The sequence below is a fragment of the Oryx dammah genome, unplaced genomic scaffold, assembly GCF_014754425.2.
Source record: "Oryx dammah isolate SB20612 unplaced genomic scaffold, SCBI_Odam_1.1 HiC_scaffold_29, whole genome shotgun sequence".
Taxonomy (NCBI): domain Eukaryota; kingdom Metazoa; phylum Chordata; class Mammalia; order Artiodactyla; family Bovidae; genus Oryx; species Oryx dammah.
The window spans coordinates 85,586,881-85,608,495 of NW_024070213.1; the positions used below are offsets into that span (position 1 = coordinate 85,586,881).

At 37.9% G+C, this 21,615-nt stretch overlaps 1 pseudogene; it reads right to left on the bottom strand.

Annotated features, from left to right (window-relative positions):
- Positions 1-20,402: 20,402 nt before the first annotated feature.
- Positions 20,403-21,320, bottom strand: LOC120858148 (annotated as a pseudogene).
- Between the last annotated feature and the right edge of the window lie 295 nt (positions 21,321-21,615).

A 21,615-nucleotide genomic window follows, 5' to 3' on the forward strand; every position in this document is an offset into this window, starting at 1 on the left:
GAGGCTTTTTTTAGTTCTTGGTTAAAACACAATCCCTTCTGCTATGAGGGTGGTGTCATCTGCATAGCTGAGGTTACTGATATTTCTCCCAGCAATCTTGATTCCAGCTTGTGATTCATCCAGCCCAGCATTTCTCATGATGTACTCTGTATATAAGTTAAATAAGCAGGGTGACAATATACAGCCTTGACGTACTCCTTTTCCTATTTGGAACCAGTCTGTTGTTCCATGTCCAGTTCCAACTGTTGCTTCCTGACCTGCATACAGATTTCTCAAGAGGCAGGTCAGGTAGTCTGGTATTCCCATCTCTTTCAGAATTTTCCACAGTTGATTGTGATCCACACAGTCAAAGGCTTTGGCATAGTCAATAAAGCAGAAATAGATGTTTTTCTGGAACTCTCTTGCTTTAGGTTGGGACAATCTCCTGGAGAAGGGAATGGCTTCCCACTCCAATATTCTTGCCTGGAGAACTCTATGGACAGAAGGGCCTGGCTACATTTCAAGGAATTGCAAAGAGTTGGACAAGACTGAGCAAACAAACTTTCACATTTTAAAGGGCACTTGGCATTAGAGGGAAAATATAAAGTGAGAGGCACCACAGACAACCATGACCTACTTTCAGAATGTGTCCTGATTTTGCCTCATGTCTTACTCCTTTGCCAATTAGATACCTCATATGTTCTGTGGTGGATAAGGGAAGAATTTTGTTAGGTTTTATTCTGCAAACCTGGAAATCCATAGTATTATTACATAAACTAGACTATAATAAAATTACCTAGGATGTATATACAAATCATAATGATTTCCACTGTGCCATCAATTGACAAGATTTTGAACAGTACTCCACATAAGTAAAATGAGCTGTGTACATCACAGAAACTGAGATTTTCTTATAGAGTTTCCAGTTCTAGCTCAACAGGAAGAGCAACAGATGACCAAGCTTACTACCTCATATCCATGGTACCCTATAAGAGTCATATCTGTCCGAGAATCATGTACCACACGGTGAGGCTGCCCATAAAGTAATACAGAAAGATCTATGCTATCACAGTTCTTTAGAGCTGAAACACTATCTTAGAGGACAAGGAAGTATGACTATGTTTCAAAAGGGTACTAATCTCATCCATTAAAACAGAAATCCAATGTTAGATGTTATTGAATTATTGTTGATCATCTCAGGTATGTCAATGGGGTTGCAGTTATGTAGGAGAACATTCTTATTCTTAGGAGATGGAAGCTTAAGTATTTAGGAGTGAAGTGTTCTGGTGTCACAACTTACTTTCAAATGATTCAGCAGAACAAATTATATACATACATAGAGATGACAGATAAAGTACATGTAGTAAGATGTAATTTGCTAACAATTTGTGGATCCAGGTGAAAGTTATATTATCATATTACTCTTTCAACTTTCCTAAATGCCAAGAATTTTCTAAATTACAAATGCTTTTTAAATTCTTGAATAAAAGCCCCCACAAATTTAACAGCTAAGTTTTACTTAACCAGATTTTTCTACAATGGAAGATCAAACTTAAAACTAAATAATATTTCATAGAACTCCTGAATAAAAGTCCCCACAGACTTAGTGGCTAAGTTTTACTTAAACAGACTTTTCTACAATGGAAGATCAAACTTAAAACTAAATAATATTTCACAGAACTCCTGAATAAAAGTCCCCACAGACTTAGTGGCTAAGTTTTACTTAAACAGACTTTTCTACAATGGAAGATCAAGCTTAAATCCAAATAATATTTCGTCAGATACAATAATGTATAGAAAACTGTTACAATGTATTTCCCTTGGTTACCAGGCCATTCTATTGCAGTGTAAATCTGAGATTAAAACATTGTTCTTGGTTAAAACACAATCCCTCTATACCTGCCAAACACATTACAAATAAATTATGGATTCACAAACATAATTAAAACAACTGTTTTGTGCTTCTCTTTTTGTTTTTGTTAAATGAAAATTTTGAGTTCTCACTTCTGTAAGAAACAAGAGTAAACAATATATACTTTTCCAACATATATAAAATTCACATTAGGTAAAGTGACCAAAATAGAAAAGCAACTGAGGAATTACACTACATATCCCTATAACTGAAACAATGGAGATCTAACATTACAGTAATGTGATATAACCTGGTTAGGGGAAAATCCAACCATACTTGGCTTATGTCAGCCAAGTATCTGGACCAATTGCTTTAATATTTAGGTGTAATGAGTATCCAGACTGTGGTGCTGTATATGAATACAGAGTGGCAAGATTTTTCAGTTATAAAACAAGACCCACCAAATATGTTTCTTGTTGCAATGTATGCATTTCTTAAAGATATTTTTATAGTATTAGCTTTTAAGGAAATACTGACAACTCATAAAATCACATAGAATAAATCTATAATATCTGATGTAAACTCTGTGATTTATTTTTTAATTGCCAAAAAATGTAATTCTTTAGGATTTAGGGTAGAGAGGAAAATTTAATCTAAAAATATTAAAGCTATGTGCTTGGTGTCCTAACCTGCTCACATGGTAATTTCAGTGACCGCAGGACTTGATAAAATACAGGCTGTATGCCCAAAGGCAGGGAGAAGCTTCACAGACATGACATGCCTCCTTGGAGGTACACATATGTCGAGCCCTATCTTACCCTGCTATTTTCTACATTAGTGAGCTTTGAGAAAATATTTCATATTTTAATTTTAAGTTACCCATATGCATGTGGATATAATATTCACTTTGTAGTGTTGTAGGAATTTGATTTGATAATTTACATATAGCAAGAACTTTAACAAATTCAGTTTTCAATTTATTCTAAATGCTCAGTATTCCAAAGAAGAAGAAAAGAGACACATCTGAGAAGCTGACCATAAGGTCTTAAGGAACAGATTATAAGCTAGTCATCCTGGAGGAGGCAGCATTGCAGGGACTGTAAAAAAAATACAGAGTTTAGATGAGAGGAATCAGACATAAAATAAGTATCTTAGAAAGCCATAAAGAGAGGGGAGAATAGAGGGGAAGGAGTAGAAAGTAGTAGGTCAGGGAGTTGGTCATAAGCAACAAAAGCATCAGAGAACTTAGGGAGAATGGTATTATGTTCTTGACTTGTATTCTGGACCTCAGAATTATTAACAGTAAGTAACATATCCTAGTTCAGGTGTTTCCCATTAGGAGAGGATGTATCACAACTTCTCAACTCTGTGAAGAAGTAGTCGTCAATCTAGAAAGTTGGGTAAGAAAAAAGAAGTATGTTTACCCAGGCTCCAAAAGACCTGTAGATAAATCTTCAGAACTTTTTTCCAAATTCTGCTTGAGAATCATCTTGAAACACTCGAATTTTTGAGCAATTTCTTTCATCTTTCTTAATCCTGATCACACAATCATCTGTCCACTTAATTTCCTCTATAACTAGTATTTTTTTTTTGCCATTAACATTATCCAAATGAGGTATAACCTATTAGAGGAAAGCAGGTGGGTTTAGACAGCCAAGGAGTTGGAGAGTTAAATGGAGAGTGAGAGGAAGCTAGATAATTCTAGGCACTCCCTCGAGTAGTTCAAAAGTTTGGCTTTGGACTCATTAACTAAAAAGAAGAACTCTCTTTAGAGCAACAGGGGACTTTATTATGTACTTTTTTAATGTACCATCTTTGGAAATTCTGAGTTGAAGCAATCACTTTGAACTATTTAATGACAAATACTGCTATTCTGATGAGAGTTCCAGGGGAACAGGGAAGGAGAAGAATTAGTTCCCTGCTTAGGAAGCCAGGATTTTCCCACAGGCCAAGTATAAGCTGGATGAACTCTCTGGGGTTTACCACAGAAGCTGAGAAATAACCGCATTTATCTCTTGTGATCATCTTACCATGTGTATGTGCTACAGCTTGTAAATACAAGCAAGTTGAGAATCAGGATAGTCAAATGAGTAAAAACAAGACAAACTTGCTTTTCATTAGTGTTTCATCGTACAAGAAATTATGAAACAATTTCCTGCCATATGATTAGACACTATACTCTATAACCTAGATATAATGATTTAGCAGGTATGCTCAGAGGCACTTTCTATACATATATGGGATCCATACTTAAGATCCAGCTTGTTTTCATCATTTAACTGTATACTTTAGGGATCTTTTCATCCATACACACAATATCCAGCTTATTCTTTTTTATCCTGGCATGATATTCGTAATTCAGATCGACCATAATTTTTTAACCATTCTCCTTTAATAAGAGTTACAAAGGAGTTATTCAAGCTGATTCCAAATTAGATATACTAGTATTATAATGAGCATTATTGCACATATTTCTTGGGTATGTATGTTAGCTATTTTGTAGTCTATAACATTATGTTCTAATTGCAGTATCAATATCAAAGAGAAAAATTACTTAAAATCTGGTTTGATAGTTTATATACTCTACCTCTCGGTTGTATCAGTTTACTAGTTGTGCATCTGTCTCACCTCAATGTGAGGAATGGGCTCACCAAGACCCCAAATCAATGCTAATTTCATTTTACTAACATGAAAGGAGGAATGTGAAAATACATAAGCTTAGAGCTCTGTCTTCGAAGTCATTTAGCCTCTCAAAGGAGACCTTCTCATCTTTGGACTAGAATAGGAAGTTGTGTAATGTCTACGGTTACAGCACAAAATCACTTAGAGAAAGCATGCAATCTAAAGCCAGTACATTTAAATCAGCACACTGACAGGAAAAATGTCAGAATAATTTTTGTATTTTTGTCATAATAATTCATCTTTACAAAAAGAGTTGGTACAGATCAATGCAAATTGCAGTGGAAATTTCCAATGAGAATCAAACATTTCTTATTTGACACACTATTCCACTCAAACAAATCGCTATGATAAAGTACAAAAAGAATCTGCCATTTATTTGAAATCTGACCTTGTAGTACTGCATTTAATGAATATTTCACAATTTGTCCATTCTTTACCGTTCTTTTAATAAGTATTTGAATTATTCTAGTTTGTGGCTGGTATAAAGCTATGAATATCATTATAAAAATCTTTTATGTAGACATATGTACTCATTTTCCTTGTATGTTACTTGGATAGAATTGCTGGGTAATAGCATACCTAAATATTTAGTTTTATTAGAAACTGGCAAACTGTTTTCCAAAGTGGTTGTAAAATTTTGCATGCTCAGCACCAGTATATGAGGGTTTCAGCTGCTTCACATTCTTGCAGTATTTTGATCTGTTGCTCTTTTTTCGTCTTTTTAAATTTTAGTGAATCAAATGCATTTGAAGTAGAAAATCATTGTGGTTTAATGGTGTTTGAAGTAAGGGATACTGAATAACATCCACCGAACTGAAAAGGAACTTTGAGACCATAAAATGAAGCAGGCAATTCCATAAACTGCAGTTATGAAGTTTATTGTGGGTAATTTACGCAAAGGAAGTATTGGGCAGACAACAATCCAGAGCCATTCACAGCTATACTAGACAACCCAAAATGGGTATAAGGCGACTTAAAGGGACCAAAGCTAAAAATAGATTCTGACTACTAAGGGAGAAGCAAATACACACCTATGGGAACCAGGGGTTTTTCCCTCCTCTTGGGGGGGTCACATGATCATTATTCCTCACGGGCCATTAAACATCTGCATCAGCAAAAGGCAGTTTTCACATAAGATGAAGATAAGGGCAAAAGTTGAGAGAAAATAACCAAGATGGTGAAGCAGCAGGACATGGAACTCACCACCCTCCACAAACACATCAAAAATACATCTACATGTGGACCAATTTTCACTGAAAACTAACTGAAACTGGCAGGAAGATTTGTACAACCAAGGCTATAAGAAAGATCTGCAGAGAGTCAGGTAGGAAGGGAAGAGAAGCCATCAAGGTGAGACGTGTTCCCCTATGAGGGGAGTCAGGAAAGGGGAGACTACACAGGCTGAAACCCACATTGAGGAGGAAGTCGTTGGAACATATTGGACACTGCCATCCTGGAGCCTGACACAGGGAAGATGAGTCCCCTTGGCTGGCTGGAGGGCTGGTGGGACTGACTGGAAGGTCTTGGGAAGCCTGGACTCCATTTGTAAGGAGTCTATGTGTGCTGGCATTATCCTGAAGCAGGGCTGAGACAGTGGCTTGCAGACTGCTAGAGTGGCTGCCCAGTTTCCCATGATTGCCTGAATGCCCCCTGCCTGAGTCAAGCAAATGCTCCAGACATTTCTTACTTTATGTCACTGTTCCACACTGGAGCAGGGGCTGCTATGACTGAGAAAAGAGCTCAGCCATGAGGGGCAGAATTGACTCAAAGCCCCACTCTAGTGTTGTGGTCAGAAAATATGCTTAATATGATTTCAGTTTTCTTAAAATACTGAGGCTTGTTTGTGGCAGAGCACATGATCTATCTTAAACAATGTTCCACATGCACTTGAAAAAATGTTTATTATGCTGCTTTTGGATGGAATGTTATATATATATATACATGTATGTCTTTTAAGTTCATAGGTTGTAATGTGTAATCTAAGGCCACCATTTTCTTATTGATTTTCTATCCAGATGATCTGTCTAATGATGTAAGTGGGGTGTTAAAAGTCCCCTACTGTTCTTGTATTACTGTCAGTTTCTCTCCTATTTGCTTTATGCATTTAGTTGGTCCTTTGTTTACAAATTTTAGATTAATTTTAGATTAATCCCTTTATCATTACACAATATTCTTCTTTGTCTCTTACAATAGTCTTTATCTTAAAGTCCATTTTATCTGATGTGAGTTTTCTTTTCATTTCCATTTGCTACCGTGGTTTTCTTTTCATTTCCATTTGCATGGAATACTTCTTTCCACACTCTCAATTTTAGTCTTGGTGTGTCTTTATATCCAAAATGAATGTCTTATAGGCAGCATATACATGGGTCTTGTTTTTTTTTTTAATCCATTAAACCACTCTGTTTTTTCACATGATTGATGGGATTTAATACACAAAACTTAAAACTTTTGTACCACAAAGGAAACAGAAACTCACATCAAAAGGATAAACATCCCATTGGAAAAATTATTCACCACTTTTAATAAGAAAGGGAAATTGATTCATATATAAATATGGAACATATATATGGACTGAGCGACTTCACTTTCACTTTTCACTTTCATGCATTGGAGAAGGAAATGGCAACCCACTCCAGTGTTCTTGCCTGGAGAATCCCAGGAACGGGGGAGCCTGATGGGCTGCTGTCTATGGGGTCACATAGAGTCGGATATAACTGAAGTGATTTAGCAGCAGCAGCAGTCACTAAGTTGTGTCTGACTCTTTTTGCAACCCCATGGACTACAGCCCACCAGGCTCCCCTGTTCATGGTATTTCCCAGGCAAGGATAATGAAATGGGTTGCCATTTCCTTTTCAAGGGGATATTCCTGATCCAGGGATCCAACTCGTGTCTCTTGCACGGCAGGTGGATCCTTTACCATTGGACCACCAGGAAATGCTCCATTAAATCAATAATTTCAACCACTCCATGCCTTTTGATTGAAGAAATTATTCCATTTCCATTTAAAGCAATTATTGATAAATATGTTCTTACTGCCATTTTGGTAATTGTTTCTTGTTTTCATAGTTCTTTTTTGTTCCTTATTCTTTTGCTCTCTTCTCTTGTGTGTTGACAGCTATATTTAGTACATGATGGCTTCCTTTCTCTTTTTTGTGTGTTTATCTAGTATAGGATTGTATAGGATTGTGGTACCCTAGGTTCATATACAACAGCCAATTTATATATGTGATTATTTTAGATCAATGATCTCTTAAGTTCAAATGCATTGTAACCTTGCTACATTTTTATTCTCCCACCATGCTTAATGTTTAATTATCCCACCATGTTTAATGTTTTGTCATCATCTTTTCATTTTGTATATCTGTTGTCTACTTATAGATGATTTTAATGCTTTTATCTTTTAAACTTCCCAAAAGTGTTTCTTCCACTACCTTTACAGTTCTTTTGCCCCAGTGAGGCTTTTCCTTTTTATAATTGTCATACTCCTACTTTTGCATTTTCTTTTCTTAGGTCCCTTTAATGTTTCTTATAAAGCCAGACCAGTGGTGCTGAACTGTTTTAGTTTTTGCTTGTCTGTAAAACTATCCCTCCTTGAAAGCTGAATGATAACCTTGCTATATAGTGTGTTCTTAGTTGTAGGTTGTTTGTTTGTTTCATTCCTTTGGATACATTTTGCCACTTCTGGCCTGCAAAGTTTCTGCTAGAAAGTCAGCTGACAGCATTATGGGAATTCCCTTGTATGTTACTAGTTGCTTTTCTCTAGCTGCTTTTAAGAGTCTCTCTCTCTATGAATCTTGGTTGGGCCTCTCTGTGCTTCCTGGACTTGGATATCCCTTTCCTTTCCTAGGTTAGGGAAGTTTTCAGATATTGTTGTTGTTGTTGTTGTTCAGTTGCTAAGTCATGTCTTACTCTATGTGACCCCATAAACTGAAGTATGCAAGGCTTCCCTGTCCTTCACTATTTCCCTGGGCTTGCTCAAACTCATGTCCATTGAGTTCGTGATGCCATCCAAACATCCAAAACATCTCATCCTCTGCCGTCCCCTTCTCTTCTTGCCCTCAATCTTTCCCAGCATCAGGGTCTTTTTCAGTGAGTCAGCTCTTCACATCAGGTGGCCAAAGTATTGGAACTTCAGCGTCAGCATCTGTTCTTTCAATAAATAATCAGGGTTGATTTTCTTTAGGAGTGACTGGTTTCAATCTCCTTCCTGTCCAAGGGACTCTCAAGAGTCTTCTCCAGCACCACAGTTCAAAAGCATCAATTCTTCGGCACTCAGCCTTCTTTATGGTTCAACTCTCATGTCCAGTACATGACTACTGGAGAAACCACAGCTTTGACTCTTTGGACCTTTGTCAGCAAAGTGATGTCTCTGCTTTATAATATGCTGTCTATGTTTGTCATAGTTTTTCTTCCAAGGAGCAAGTATCTTTTAATTTTGTGGCTGCATTCACCATCTGCAATGATTTTGCAGCCCAAGAAAATGAAATCTGTCTCTACTTTCCCCCCATCAATTTGCATGAAGTGATAGGACCAGATGCCATGATCTTAGTTTCTGAATGCTGGATTTTAAGCCAGCTTTTTCACTCTCCTCTTTCACTTTTATCAAGAGCCTCTTTAGTTCCTCTTCGCTTTCTGCTGTTAATGTGTTATCATTTACATATCTGAGGTTGTGATATTTCTCCCAGCAATCTTGATTCCAGCTTGTGCTTCATCCAGACCCACATTTTGCATGATGTACTCTGCATATAACTTAAATAAGCAGCTATTATTTCTTCAAATTATAATTTTTTCTCTCTTCTCTTTCAGGGACGCCTGTGAGTGCTTAATATTGCTACAGAGGTTTCTTAAACTATCCTAATATCTTAAAATTCTTTTTTTCTGTTCAGTTTGGATGATGTCCTCTACTCAGTCTCGCCTCCACTCCTCTCTGTCATCTAATCTACTGTTGATTCCTTGCAGTGCATATTTTACTCCAGTTACTGTGTTCTTCAGTTCTGTCTGGTTCTTCTTTATATTTTCTAACTCTTTGCTGAAATTCTGTTTATCCATTCTTCTCCTGAGTTTGGTAAGCATCTTTATGATAACTACCATGAACTCTATCAGATAGAGTGCTTATCTCCATTTCACTTAGTTCTTTTCTGAGGTTGTGTCTTGTTCTATAAGTTGGAACATATTCATCTGTCTCCTCATTTTGCCCAGTCCTCTGTGTTTATGTCGGAGAAGGCCATGGCAACCCACTCCAGTGCTCTTGCCTGGAAGATCCCATGGATGGAGGAGCCTGGTGGGCTGCAGTCCATGGGGTCGTGAAGAGTTGGACACGACTGAGTGACTTCACTTTCACTTTCCACTTTCATGCATTGGAGAAGGAAATGGTAACCCACTTCAGTGTTCTTGCCTGGAGAATCCCAGGGACGGGGGAGCCTGGTGGGCTGCCGTCTCTGGGGTCGCACAGAGTTGGACACGACTGAAGTGACTTAGCAGCGGCAGCTGTGTTTATGTGTTAGGTCAGCTAAGTTTCCCAGTCTTGGAGAAGTAGCCTAATGGAGAAAACATCCTTCGGGTATAGCTGGCTGCTCCCTTCTTGTCACCAGATCTGTATGTTCTAGGTGTATCCCCACATGGGCTACATGCACCCTTCTCTTGTGATGGGGCCAATTGTGTGGCCATGCATTGCTGACCTCTCGTCAGCCTGGCTGTGAGGCCATGTATCATGTGGTAGCAGTGGACCTGCTGGATGATGAGGAAGGCTCCCCACATGGTAGGCTGCACAGCCTGGGGAGAATGCAGGACTGATGCCAGCCTGTTGGTGGGTGGGGCTGGTCCCCAGTAGATATTAGCAGACTCGAATGAGGATTCCAAACTGGTGCTTGCTAATAGCGACTTCACTTTCATGTTTTACTTTCATGCATTGGAGAAGGAAATGGCAACCCACTCCAGTGTTCTTGCTTGGAGAATCCCAGGGACAGGGGAGCCTGGTGGGCTGCCGTCTATGGGGTCACACAGAGTCAGACATGACTGAAGTGACTTAGCAGCAGCAGCAGCAGCAATCTCAGTGTTATTGCATTAGAATGAGCTCCCCAAATGCTGCAGCCAGTGTCTCTGTCCCCAGAAGGAGTCTGAGTTTCTCCCTTCCTCTCCAAGAGATTCTTCAAGATCAGCAAGTGGGTCTGACTCAGTCTCCCTTCAGACTACAACCTCTGCACTGGAACTCAGAGCCTATGAGCTTTTGTGCATACCCTTTAAGCATAGAATCTCTGCCTCCTACCGTCTTCTGGATCTCCTGAATGTAAGACTCACTGGTTTTCAAGGCCAGACATTCAGGTGTGCTCATCTTCTAAGTGTAGGACCTCTGAGCTAGGGAGCGTGACGTGGGGCTTGGACCCTTTTCCTGCTCGGAGGGGACCTCTACAATTGTGATAGTCCTCCCATTTATGGGTTTCTGAGCTAAGGGTGTGGGTCCTGACTATACCACACCCCATCCTCCTTCCCATCTCGTTATGCTTCCATCTTTATATCTTTAATTGTGGAAAATTTTTCATCTAGGCTTTAGAGTGTTCTCACTGATAGTTGCTCTGCAACTAAGTGTAATTTTGATGTGTCCATGAGAGGTGTTTTAGAGTCTCCCTACTCTTCCATCCTGGCCACATCTCTCTTTTATTTTTCTTAAATATATATTTTTATGAACAGAAATTTTTTGCAGTAGTATAGTAGTACTTGTACTTTTTGTTTCCTGTTCAAAAATATCTTTGCCCATCCTAAGATCATGAATATACTCTCCTAGGTTTTCTTCTAGAAGGTTTATTTTTTCACTAATCACCAATAGTATGAAATATCTCCAACCAAACTTCTGTATAGTGTGAGATAGGTCACACCATATAAGATATTCAATTGACCCAGTATTTTCTTTTCAGTTTTCCACATATATTTCCATATATATAGATATGAGTCAATTTTTGTTAGTTATTAACTTGTCAATTACTATGCCAATACCACGCTGTCTTAATGACTATTATTTTATAATAATTCTTGAAATCTGGCAAAGTAATATAAAATTCTTCGAGAAGATTGTCTGGGTTTTTGGGGACTTTTAAATTTCAAAATGAATTTGGGGACATTTGTCTATTTCTATAAAAATTGTACTGTGATTTTGATTAAGGTTGTGTTGGATATACAAAACCATTTGGGAGAATTAACGTCTTAGTCATATTGTTTTCCAAACCATAATTAAAACATATCTCTATATTTATTTTCCTCTTCTTTAATTTTTCCCATTAAGTAGTAGTTTTCAGTATTAAAATATTAATCTTTAACTTATTCCTACATATTTAATCTCTTCAATGATAATAAATGATGCCATTTAAATATTTTTTTAATAACTGTTCTTGACTGTATATAGAACACAAATGCTTTTAAAATTTGAAATACAATCCACATGCCATAAAACTCACTATTTTTAACTGAACAATTTAGTAGAGGCTTTTTAGTATATTAACGAAGTCATGCTACTATCACCACTAATTCCAGAATATTTTCATCATCCAAAAAGAAAACCCGTACCAATCAGAAATCACTTCTTTTCACCTCTCTCTCCCAATCCTGGCAATCACTAACCACTAATCTGTCAATTTGCCTGTTTTGGACATTTGATATAAATGAAATCATATAATATGAGGTCTTTCATATCTTACTTACTTAACTTAGCATAATGTTTTTGTTGTTGTAGCATAAATCAGTACTTCATTCCTTTTTATGACTAAATAATATGTATGTGTGATTATATCATATTTTGTTTATCCAATTATCAGTTGATGTATAGTAAATTCTTTCCAATTTGGGGCTATAATGAATATGCTTCTGTGAGCATTTATATACAAACTTCTGTGTGAAGTGAAATGTACTTTGGATTGATCTCAATTGATCATTTTTAAAATTTTTCTTAAAATTTTCTGTTAACCTCCCCTAGTGAATTTTTCACTTCAGATATAATACTTTTCAACTCTAGAATTTCTATTTGGTTCCTTTTATAAATAATTTATATTTTTATTGATAGTCTCTATTTGGTAAAACACTGTTCTCACTTTTTCCTTTAGTTGTAGTTTCATTTAGTCCTTTGAACATACTTAAAATAGATTATTAAAAGTTTTTGTCTAATAAATCTGGGATACTTCAGGGACAGTTACTACTGACTGCTTTTTTCCCCTATGTATGGGCCATACTTTATTCTTAGCAAGTTTTTAAATGTTTTGTTGAAGCTAGACCTTAAAGCAACATAACGTGGCATAATGTGAAGATGGTCCCTCCTCACCCGGTCATTGTTGTTCTGTGTTTGTTTAGTGACTTTATTGAACTAACTCTTAAAGGCTGTATTCTTTGTTGACTGTGGTCACTGAAGTCTGTGCTTGGTTATCTTAGTGGTCAGCACATGACTGAAGAGAGGTTTCTTTACATGCATAGAAGTAATGTCTTTCAAGTCTTTGCTGAGGTGCTCCATGTACATGCTGAGGCGTGTCTTCAACAGGTTTGCCTGGAAGATTATAATTTATAACTATAAATCATAACTCCACCTTATCTGTTACTTTCTGCTTGCACAGACCCTCAAGATAGGTCAAGTGTGAGAGCTTAGTCTTCCTATGTCTTTTCTCAGTGTGTAAATGGTGTTTGGCATATACACAGTCTTACAGATGAATATGGACTTTTAGATTCTCAGGGATACACGAGAAATTTTCAAAACAACCCAGGTTCCCCCATTCCATAGGTGCCCTTTTCATTTTGCTGATGGTTTCCTTTGTTGTGCCAAAGCTTTTAAGTTTGGTTGGGTCCCGTTTATTTTTGCTTCTACTTCTTTTCCCTCGGCAGACAGATTTAGGGAAAGATTGCTGTGATTTATGTCAGAGAATGTTTTGCCTATGTTCTCTTCTATGAATTTTACAGTGTCATATCCTAGGTTCAGATCTTTAAACAATTTTTAGTTTATTTTTGAGGAAAGTGAAAGTCACTCAGTCATGTCAGACTCTTTGAGACCGCATGGACTATAGAGTCCATGGAATTCTGCAGGCCAGAATACTGGAGTGGGTAGCCTATCCCTTCTCTAGCTGACCTTCTTGACCCAGGAATCAAACCAGGGTCTCCTGCATTGCAGGCAGATTCTTTACCAGTTGAGCTATCAAAACATCCCCTCAAATGGTGTGAGGGCTGTTCTAATTTCATTGATTTACCTGTAGCTGCCCAGCATTCCCAGCCCACTTTTTGAAGGTACTGTCTTTTCTCCATTGTATATTCGTGCCTCCTTTGCCACAGAGTAACTGATGTAGGTGCATGTGTAGTACAATGTTAAATCGAAGTGACGGTAGTGATAATCCTAGCCTTGTTTCTGATCTTAGGAATAATGGTTTCAATATGTCACAATAAAGTATGACATTAGCTGTAAGTTTGTTGTAGATACATTTCATGAGGTAACACTGCTTTTTATGGCTCTTTTGCTGGGGGATTTATCATGAAAATGGCTGCTAAATTTTATCAAATTACTTTTCAGGCTTTATGAGATAATTTTCTTTTTTAATATGTAAAAAAGTAAATTCTTTTTATCTTGTAATAGCTTCAACTTAACAATTTCTAATAAAACAAGATTTCCTATAAACTATTCACCCTTCTCCTAATATTAAAATCCTATATAATCAATAATAAATTTTTATGTAGACTAGTAAGTCTACATTAGAAATATATTATTAATTATATAACAGACTTCATTTAGATTTCATCAGTTGTTTCCACTTATGTTCTTATTTTCTGCTTCTTAATCCTATCCTGAAAACTACAAAAAAGTTTTTTATATATTTAAGGTATATAATGTGATGCTTCAATGTGCATACATTGAGAAATGATTACATCAATGTACCATTGATATAAATTGGGGGGGAGTTAAAGTCCCCTACTACTATTGTGTTGCTGTCAATTTCTCCCCTTATGTCTGTTAATATTTGCTTTATGTATTTAGGTGTTCCTGTGTTGGGCACAGAAGAATTGATGCTTTTCAACCGTGGTGTTGGAGAAGACTCTTGAAAGTCCCTTGGAAAGCAAGGAGATCAGACCAATCAATCCTAAAGGAAATCAGTCCTGAATATTCATTGAAAGGACTGATGCTGAAGCTGAAGCTCCAATACTTTGGCCACCTGATGCAAAGAAGTAGACTCATTTGAAAAGACTCTGATGCTGGGAAAGATTGAAGGCAGAAGGAGAAGGGGATGACAGAGGATGAGATGGTTCGATGGCATCACCAACTCAATGGACATGAATTTTGACAAGTTCTGGGATTTGGTGTGGAGTGCTGCAGTCCATGAAGTCACAAAAAGTCGGACATGACTGAGTGACTGAACTGAACTGATGTTGGGTACATATATATTTACATTTGTTATATCTTATATTTATCCCTTGTTCATTATGTAGAGTCCTTCATTGTCTCATGTAACAGTCTTTATTTTAAAGTATATTTTGTCTGATACATGTATTGCTACTTTGGCTTTCTTTTGATTTCCATTTGCATGGAATACATTTTTCTATTCCCTCACTTTCAGTCTTTCTTAGTCTTTAGATATGAAGTGAGTCTCTTGTAGGTGGCATATATACATGTCTTATTTTTGTATCCATTAAACCACTCTGTCTTTTGACTGGAGTATTTATTGTATTTAAAGTAATTATATTGAAGAATCCTTGCATCCCTGGGATAAAGCCCACTTGGTCATGATGTATGATCTTTTTAATATGTTGATGGATTCTCTTAGCTAGAATTTTGTTAAGGATTTTTGCATCTATGTTCATCACTACAGATGGCTAACAAACACATGAAAAGATGATCAACATCACTCATTATCAGAGAAATGCAAATCAAAACCACAATGAGGTACCATTTCATGCCAGTCAGAATGGCTGCTATCCAAAAGTCTACAAGCAATAAATGCTGGAGAGGGTGTAGAGAAAATGGAACCCTCTTACACTGTTGGTGGAAATGCAAACTAGTACAGCCACTATGAAGAACAGTGTGGAGATTCCTTTAAAAACTGGAAATAGAACTGCATTATGACCCAGCAATCCCACTGCTGGGCATACACACCACGGAAACCAGAATTGAAAGAGATACATGTACCCCAATGTTCATCACCGCACTATTTATAATAGCCAAGAGATGGAAGCAACCTAGATGTCCGTCAGCAGACGAATGGATAAGAAAGCTGTGGTACATATACACAATGGAATATTACTCAGTCATTAAAAAGATTACATTTGAATCAGTTCTAATGAGGTGGATGAAACTGGAGCCTATTATACAGAGTGAAGTAAGCCAGAAAGAAAAATACCAATACGGTATACTAACACATATATATGGAATTTAGAAAGATGGTAATGATAACCCTGTATGTGAGACAGCAAAAGAGACACAGATGTATAGAATGGACTTTTGGACTCTGTGGGAGAGGGAGAGGGTGGGATGATTTGGAAGAATGGCATTGAAACATATATATTATCATATGTGAAATGAATCATCAGTCCAGGTTCAATGCATGATACAGGGTGCTTGGGGCTGGTGTACTGGGATGACCCAGAAGGATGGGATGGGGAAGGATGTGGGAGGTTTAGGATGGGGAACATATGTACACCCGTGGCAGATTCATGTCAATGTATGGCAAAACCAATACAATATGGTTATGTAATTAGCCTCCAGTTAAAATAAATAAATTTATATTAAAAATAATGTAATTATAGGTATGCATATTCTTATTGCTATTTTTTTTTTATTGTTTGGAGGTTGTTTTGTGGGTCTGTTTCGTTCTGTTTTTTTTTTGCTCTTATGATTTGGTGACTGTATTTGATTCTGTTTTCTTTTGTGTGTATGAATCTAGTATAGCTTTTTGATTTGTGGTTACCATGAGGGGTAAGTGTATACATACACACACACATATATATTTTTTAAGTTGTTGATCTCTTACTTTCAAATGCATTAAAAACCCTGTGTGTATACTCTCTTACCCTCATCATTACTATTTTGATATCATATTTTATATTTAGTGTATCCATTAACTGGTTATTCTGGATATAGATGATTCTACTACTTTTAAAAAATTTAAAAAATGTTTTTAACCTTCCTACTAGTTTTATGTATGAAATGATTTCCTATCTTTAATATATGCTTGCCTTTACCAATGACCTTTACCTTTACTATATGTTTGCCTTTACCTAAGAGCTTTCCCATTTCCTAATTTTCATATTTTTAAGTTTGGCCTTTTTATTTTCACCTTTATCATTATTTGTAAGCCTAGTTTGGTGGAACTGTACTGTTTTAGCTTTGCTATTCAGTAAAGCTTTAGATCTCTCCATCAAATCTGAATGAGGGCCTTACTGTGTAAAGCATTCTTAGTTATACATTTTTCCCTTTCATCACTTTAAATAAATCATTCCACTCCCTTCTGGTCTGTAGAATTTCTGCTCAAAATTCAGCTGATAGCCTCATGTGGATTCCCTTGTGTATTATTTGTTGCTATCCTCTTCCTGCTTTTAATATTCTCTCTGTATCTTTACTTTTGTCATTTTAATACTATGTGTCTTGGGGTTTCCTTCTTTGGTTTATTCCTGCATAGGACACATTGGGCTTCTTGGATTTGGTTGTTTCCTTTCCAAGTTAGGGACGTTCTTAGCTATTATGTCTTCAAATATGTTCTCAGCCCATTTCTTTCTGTCTTCACATTCTGGGACTCATTTGATGTGAATAATAATATACTTGATATTGTATCAGAGGTCTCTTAAACAGTCCCCATTTCTTTTCATTCTTTTCTGACAGTATCATTGATTTCCACTATTCTGTCTTACTACTCATTGATCCATTTCTCTGTATCACTCAGCCTACCGTTGGTTCTTTCTTGTGTATTTCTCATTTCAGTTATTGGATGCTTTCTTTTTCAGTTATTGGACTCTTCATCTCTGGTTTTTCTTTATATTTTCTAATTCTTTGTCAAAAACATCAAACTTATCACTCTGAGCATCCATTCTTCTCCCAAGCTCTTTGATCATCTTTATGATCACTATCCTGAATCCTTTCTTGGGTAAATTGCCTATCCTTATTTCATTTAGTCTTTTTCCTGGGGTTTTATCTTTTTTCTTCATTTGAAACTGTCACTTCATTTTGCCTAAGTTGCCATTTGTATTTTTGTGTATCTGGTATTTTGGTTGCATTTCCAAACTCTGGAAAAGCGGCCTTTTGTAGGAGATGTCCTATGCGTGCAGTAGCGCGCTACCCTCTCCTCATCCAAGCTATATACCTTACGGTTCCCTGCTATGAGTGCTGAATGGGTCCTTCTGTTGTGGCAGGCTGACTATGTGGGAGGTCTGGTCTGCAGTGAGGTGGGAAGAGCAGACTTTACTTGCCGGGGGCCAGCGTGAGGAACTCCGCCCGTGAGCCTCAGGAAACCCCCTGTTCCCAACCATCTACCCCCAAAACCAGAGTACTTTATGGGGAGCTCTCCCCCATAACCATTTTTCTCAGAGAAGGAGTTAACTTGCAGCTCCAGTTAATAAAAATTCCTGGGCGTAACAAGAGTGTTTCAACTTACAAACTCTGAAGGTTTTCTGGCCTGCCTGATCAGGCTCGTCCGGCTGCATGTGATTGTTTACAGCCTCTCAACTGTGAGAGGCACGGGATGTTTTATTAACAAGAATACATTTGAATCAGTTCTAATGAGATGGATGAAACTGGAGCCGATTATACAGAGTGAAGTAAGCCAGAAAGAAAAACACCAATACAGTATACTGACACATACATACGGAATTTAGAAAGATGGTAATGATGACCCTTTATGCAAGACAGCAAAAGAGACACAAAGGTATAGAACGGACTTTTGGACTCTGAGGGAGAGGAAGAGGGTGGGATGATTTGGGAGAATGGCTTTGAAACATGTATATTTTCATGTAGGAAACGAAGTGCCAGTCTATGTTCGATACAGGATACAGGATGCTTGGGGCTGGTGCATGGGGATGATCCAGAGAGATAATATGGGGTGGGAGGTGGGAGGGGGATTCAGGACTGGGAGCTTGTATACACCCATGGTGGATTCATGTCAATGTATGGCAAAACCAATACAGTATTGTAAAGTAAAATAAAGTAAAAATAAAATTTTTTTTTTTAAAGAAAACTTTCTAAATACAGACTCTTTTGAGAAGTTAGAAGATCATTAGTATAGTATTAGTGGGTTGATTAGGAATTATATTGGTGAAGGGTTTTTTTCATTTGTCGTGCCAATAATTACTGCTAATTCCCTGCCCTGGGTGTGACAAGGGTGTCTCAGATCAAACCTCTCTGCTGACAGACTAGCTTGTGTGACAACCTCTCAACCATAAACAGCACAGAGAGTTTGGAGTATTAGCATAGGGCTTTTTTCATTGATGAATCAATGATTGCCATCAGGCTTCCATATCCTTAGGCACCTGGGAATATATTAATCAATGTATTTAGAATATAGAAAAGGAAATATAGTAGTTTTTGATGTTAGCAATACTAGACTTTGAGTTAATGAATTTTCTCTTTTATTATAGACCACTGTACTTTGTTATAAATCACTGTGTCCTTGCTATGCAAAAATGTAACTTTATCACTATCTTCACTGTGTCCTTGCTATGCAAAAATGTAACTTTATCACTATCTTAAGACTAAATAGATCTTAAGGGAAACATTGGTGAAGGGTTTTTATTTGTTGGGCTGATGTTTGCTGCTAAATCTCCATATTCCCTGCCCTTATAATGAATATAACTAGCATATAGGAGAAATAAGTATTAACCTTTAAGACTAATCATGTTAAACCTTAGGTTAAGTAAATTCCTTTTTTTATTGTAACTCACTACAACCTCACCCTATAGGAATGCAACTTTATTTGGAGGGTGGCGTCTAATTTAAGAAAAAAATCACCCCTGGAAAAATAAGTTTTCTGGTTAACTGACCGGTATCAGAAAGGGCCATAAAATGTCAGCAGACCTCATGGCCAGAAGATGATGTAAAAACCCATAAGACCTTTGTATAATTTTATATGAAGCACCTGATTGTGACAAGGGTCAGGTCTGCTGACCCCCACGTGACTCTGTATTTATCCCTATGTATAACAAAAGGTATATAAACAAACCTGAAAAATAAAGAAATCAGATCAGTTTCTGGAAAGACTGATTTCCCCATGTTGTTTATTTTTTGCTCCCCGTTTTTCTGGCTGAATTCCCATCTGGAGCATGGACGCTATTTCACGTAAACCAAGTTATTTAGCCTCTTTTTTTCCACTAATTTTCCTACTACACTATCCATTTTTAATCTCTCTATATATCTGTAATTAAATATGTATTTTTCCAAGGACGCCGACTCCGTCCCCACCTTTGAATCACCCTGGATCCACGGGGGCTGGACCCTGGCAAGTGGCGCCCAGAACAGGCTATTCAAAGGTAAGTTCTCCGGAGCAAAAGCTCCCCCGGGAGCACTCTCTGTTGCTCCCCCGGGAGTGATTTAATCACTTCCCCCGGAGTAATTTTGGTTACTCCTCCAGTGTTGAGTTGGTTTGGTTGGTAGGAGGACCAGTCATGAAGTGGGTGACTGTTAATCCCACTAATCCCGGGTGGGACTAGTGCTGGTTTACTGGTGGGTGAGGTCAGGGTCAAGAAGACTTCATGCTGTCGCTCACCCACTGGTGGGTGAAGCCAGGTCCTAAGATTAGTATGAGCCTATGGGCTGTACTCCAAATACCTTTATGAATTTTAAGATGCTTTTCTCAGGTCCAATATTGAAATAATCAGGAAATTTCTTTATTGTTAACTAACAAGATATCCTGCTATAGTAAGATAACTCTTCATCACCTTCTGTCTTTGGTCACTAGCAATGGAGATATTTTCTAAAGGTCCTTTTCATAGCTGCTTTCACCTCACTGTTCCTCAGGCTATAGATAAGGGGATTCATTAAGGGAGTGATCACACTGTATTGTACAGAGAAGATCAACTCCTGTGGAGAGCCCAAGGTTGGCACTATATAGCGAAGGAAAACCGAACAATAAAATAGCAGCACTGCAGTGAGGTGGGAAGAGCAGGTGGAGAAGGCCTTGCTTCTCTATGAAGAGGAGTTGATACTTAGGATGGTATAAACAATGAGCATGTAAGATAGTATGCTTAGGAAACAGGTTCCTAGCCCATGCAGGAGACTAGAGCAGAGCAGAATAGTGAAACTGGTGGAGACATCACAGCAGGAAAGGGGAAAGAGAGAGGGCAGCTCACAGCTGTAGTGGGGGATAAACTGATCCCTACAGAAGTCCAAATCCATAGCTAGAAGGATGTTGATGAATGCGTCCAGAAAACCCAGGCTCCAGGAACCTAACACCAGACCTTTACAGAGCTGGTTGCTCATCTTCAGGCCCTAGAGCAGAGGGTGGCAGATGGCAGCATAGGCCATAACTGAGAGCAGACAGGCTTCAGTGCCCTCCAAGTCAAACACAAAGAAGACTTGAGCTAGACAGGCCTCCACAGAGACTGTTTTCTTCTGAGACAGGAGAATTTCCAGCATCTTGGGTACTGTGGCAGAAGAGAAGCAAAAATCCAGGAAAGAAAGGTGACTCTGGAAGTACATGGGAGTGTGGAGGTGAGAATCGGTTCTGACCACCAGCATCATTGTCAGTTTCTCCAGCACAGTCAGGAGGCAAATTGCTAGGAAGAGCACAAAGGATAATGCCTGCACATGGGGGTCTGCAGACAGTCCAAGGAGAATGAACTCAGTGATAGTGCTGTGGTTCCCCAAGGCCATTTAGAGAAATCTAGTCTAGAAATAAAAAAAGGAACAGGGGATGCTTTCAGCAAAACAACAGAGCATGGAGTGCCAAGCTCTTATTCTACAGAAATAACAAAACCAAGCAGAAGCTGTCAGGACTAACTTTTTTGGTACTCTGGGAAACAACCAAAGGTGCACAGCAACCAAGTAAACACTGAACCAAGAAAAGGGCAACTTAAAAATAGGAGGAAAGCTTTGTGACATTTTTATTTACCCTTGCCTAACCCCATCCTAGGTCCAGTGGCCAGCCTGAAGATGGCCTAGAGTGGAA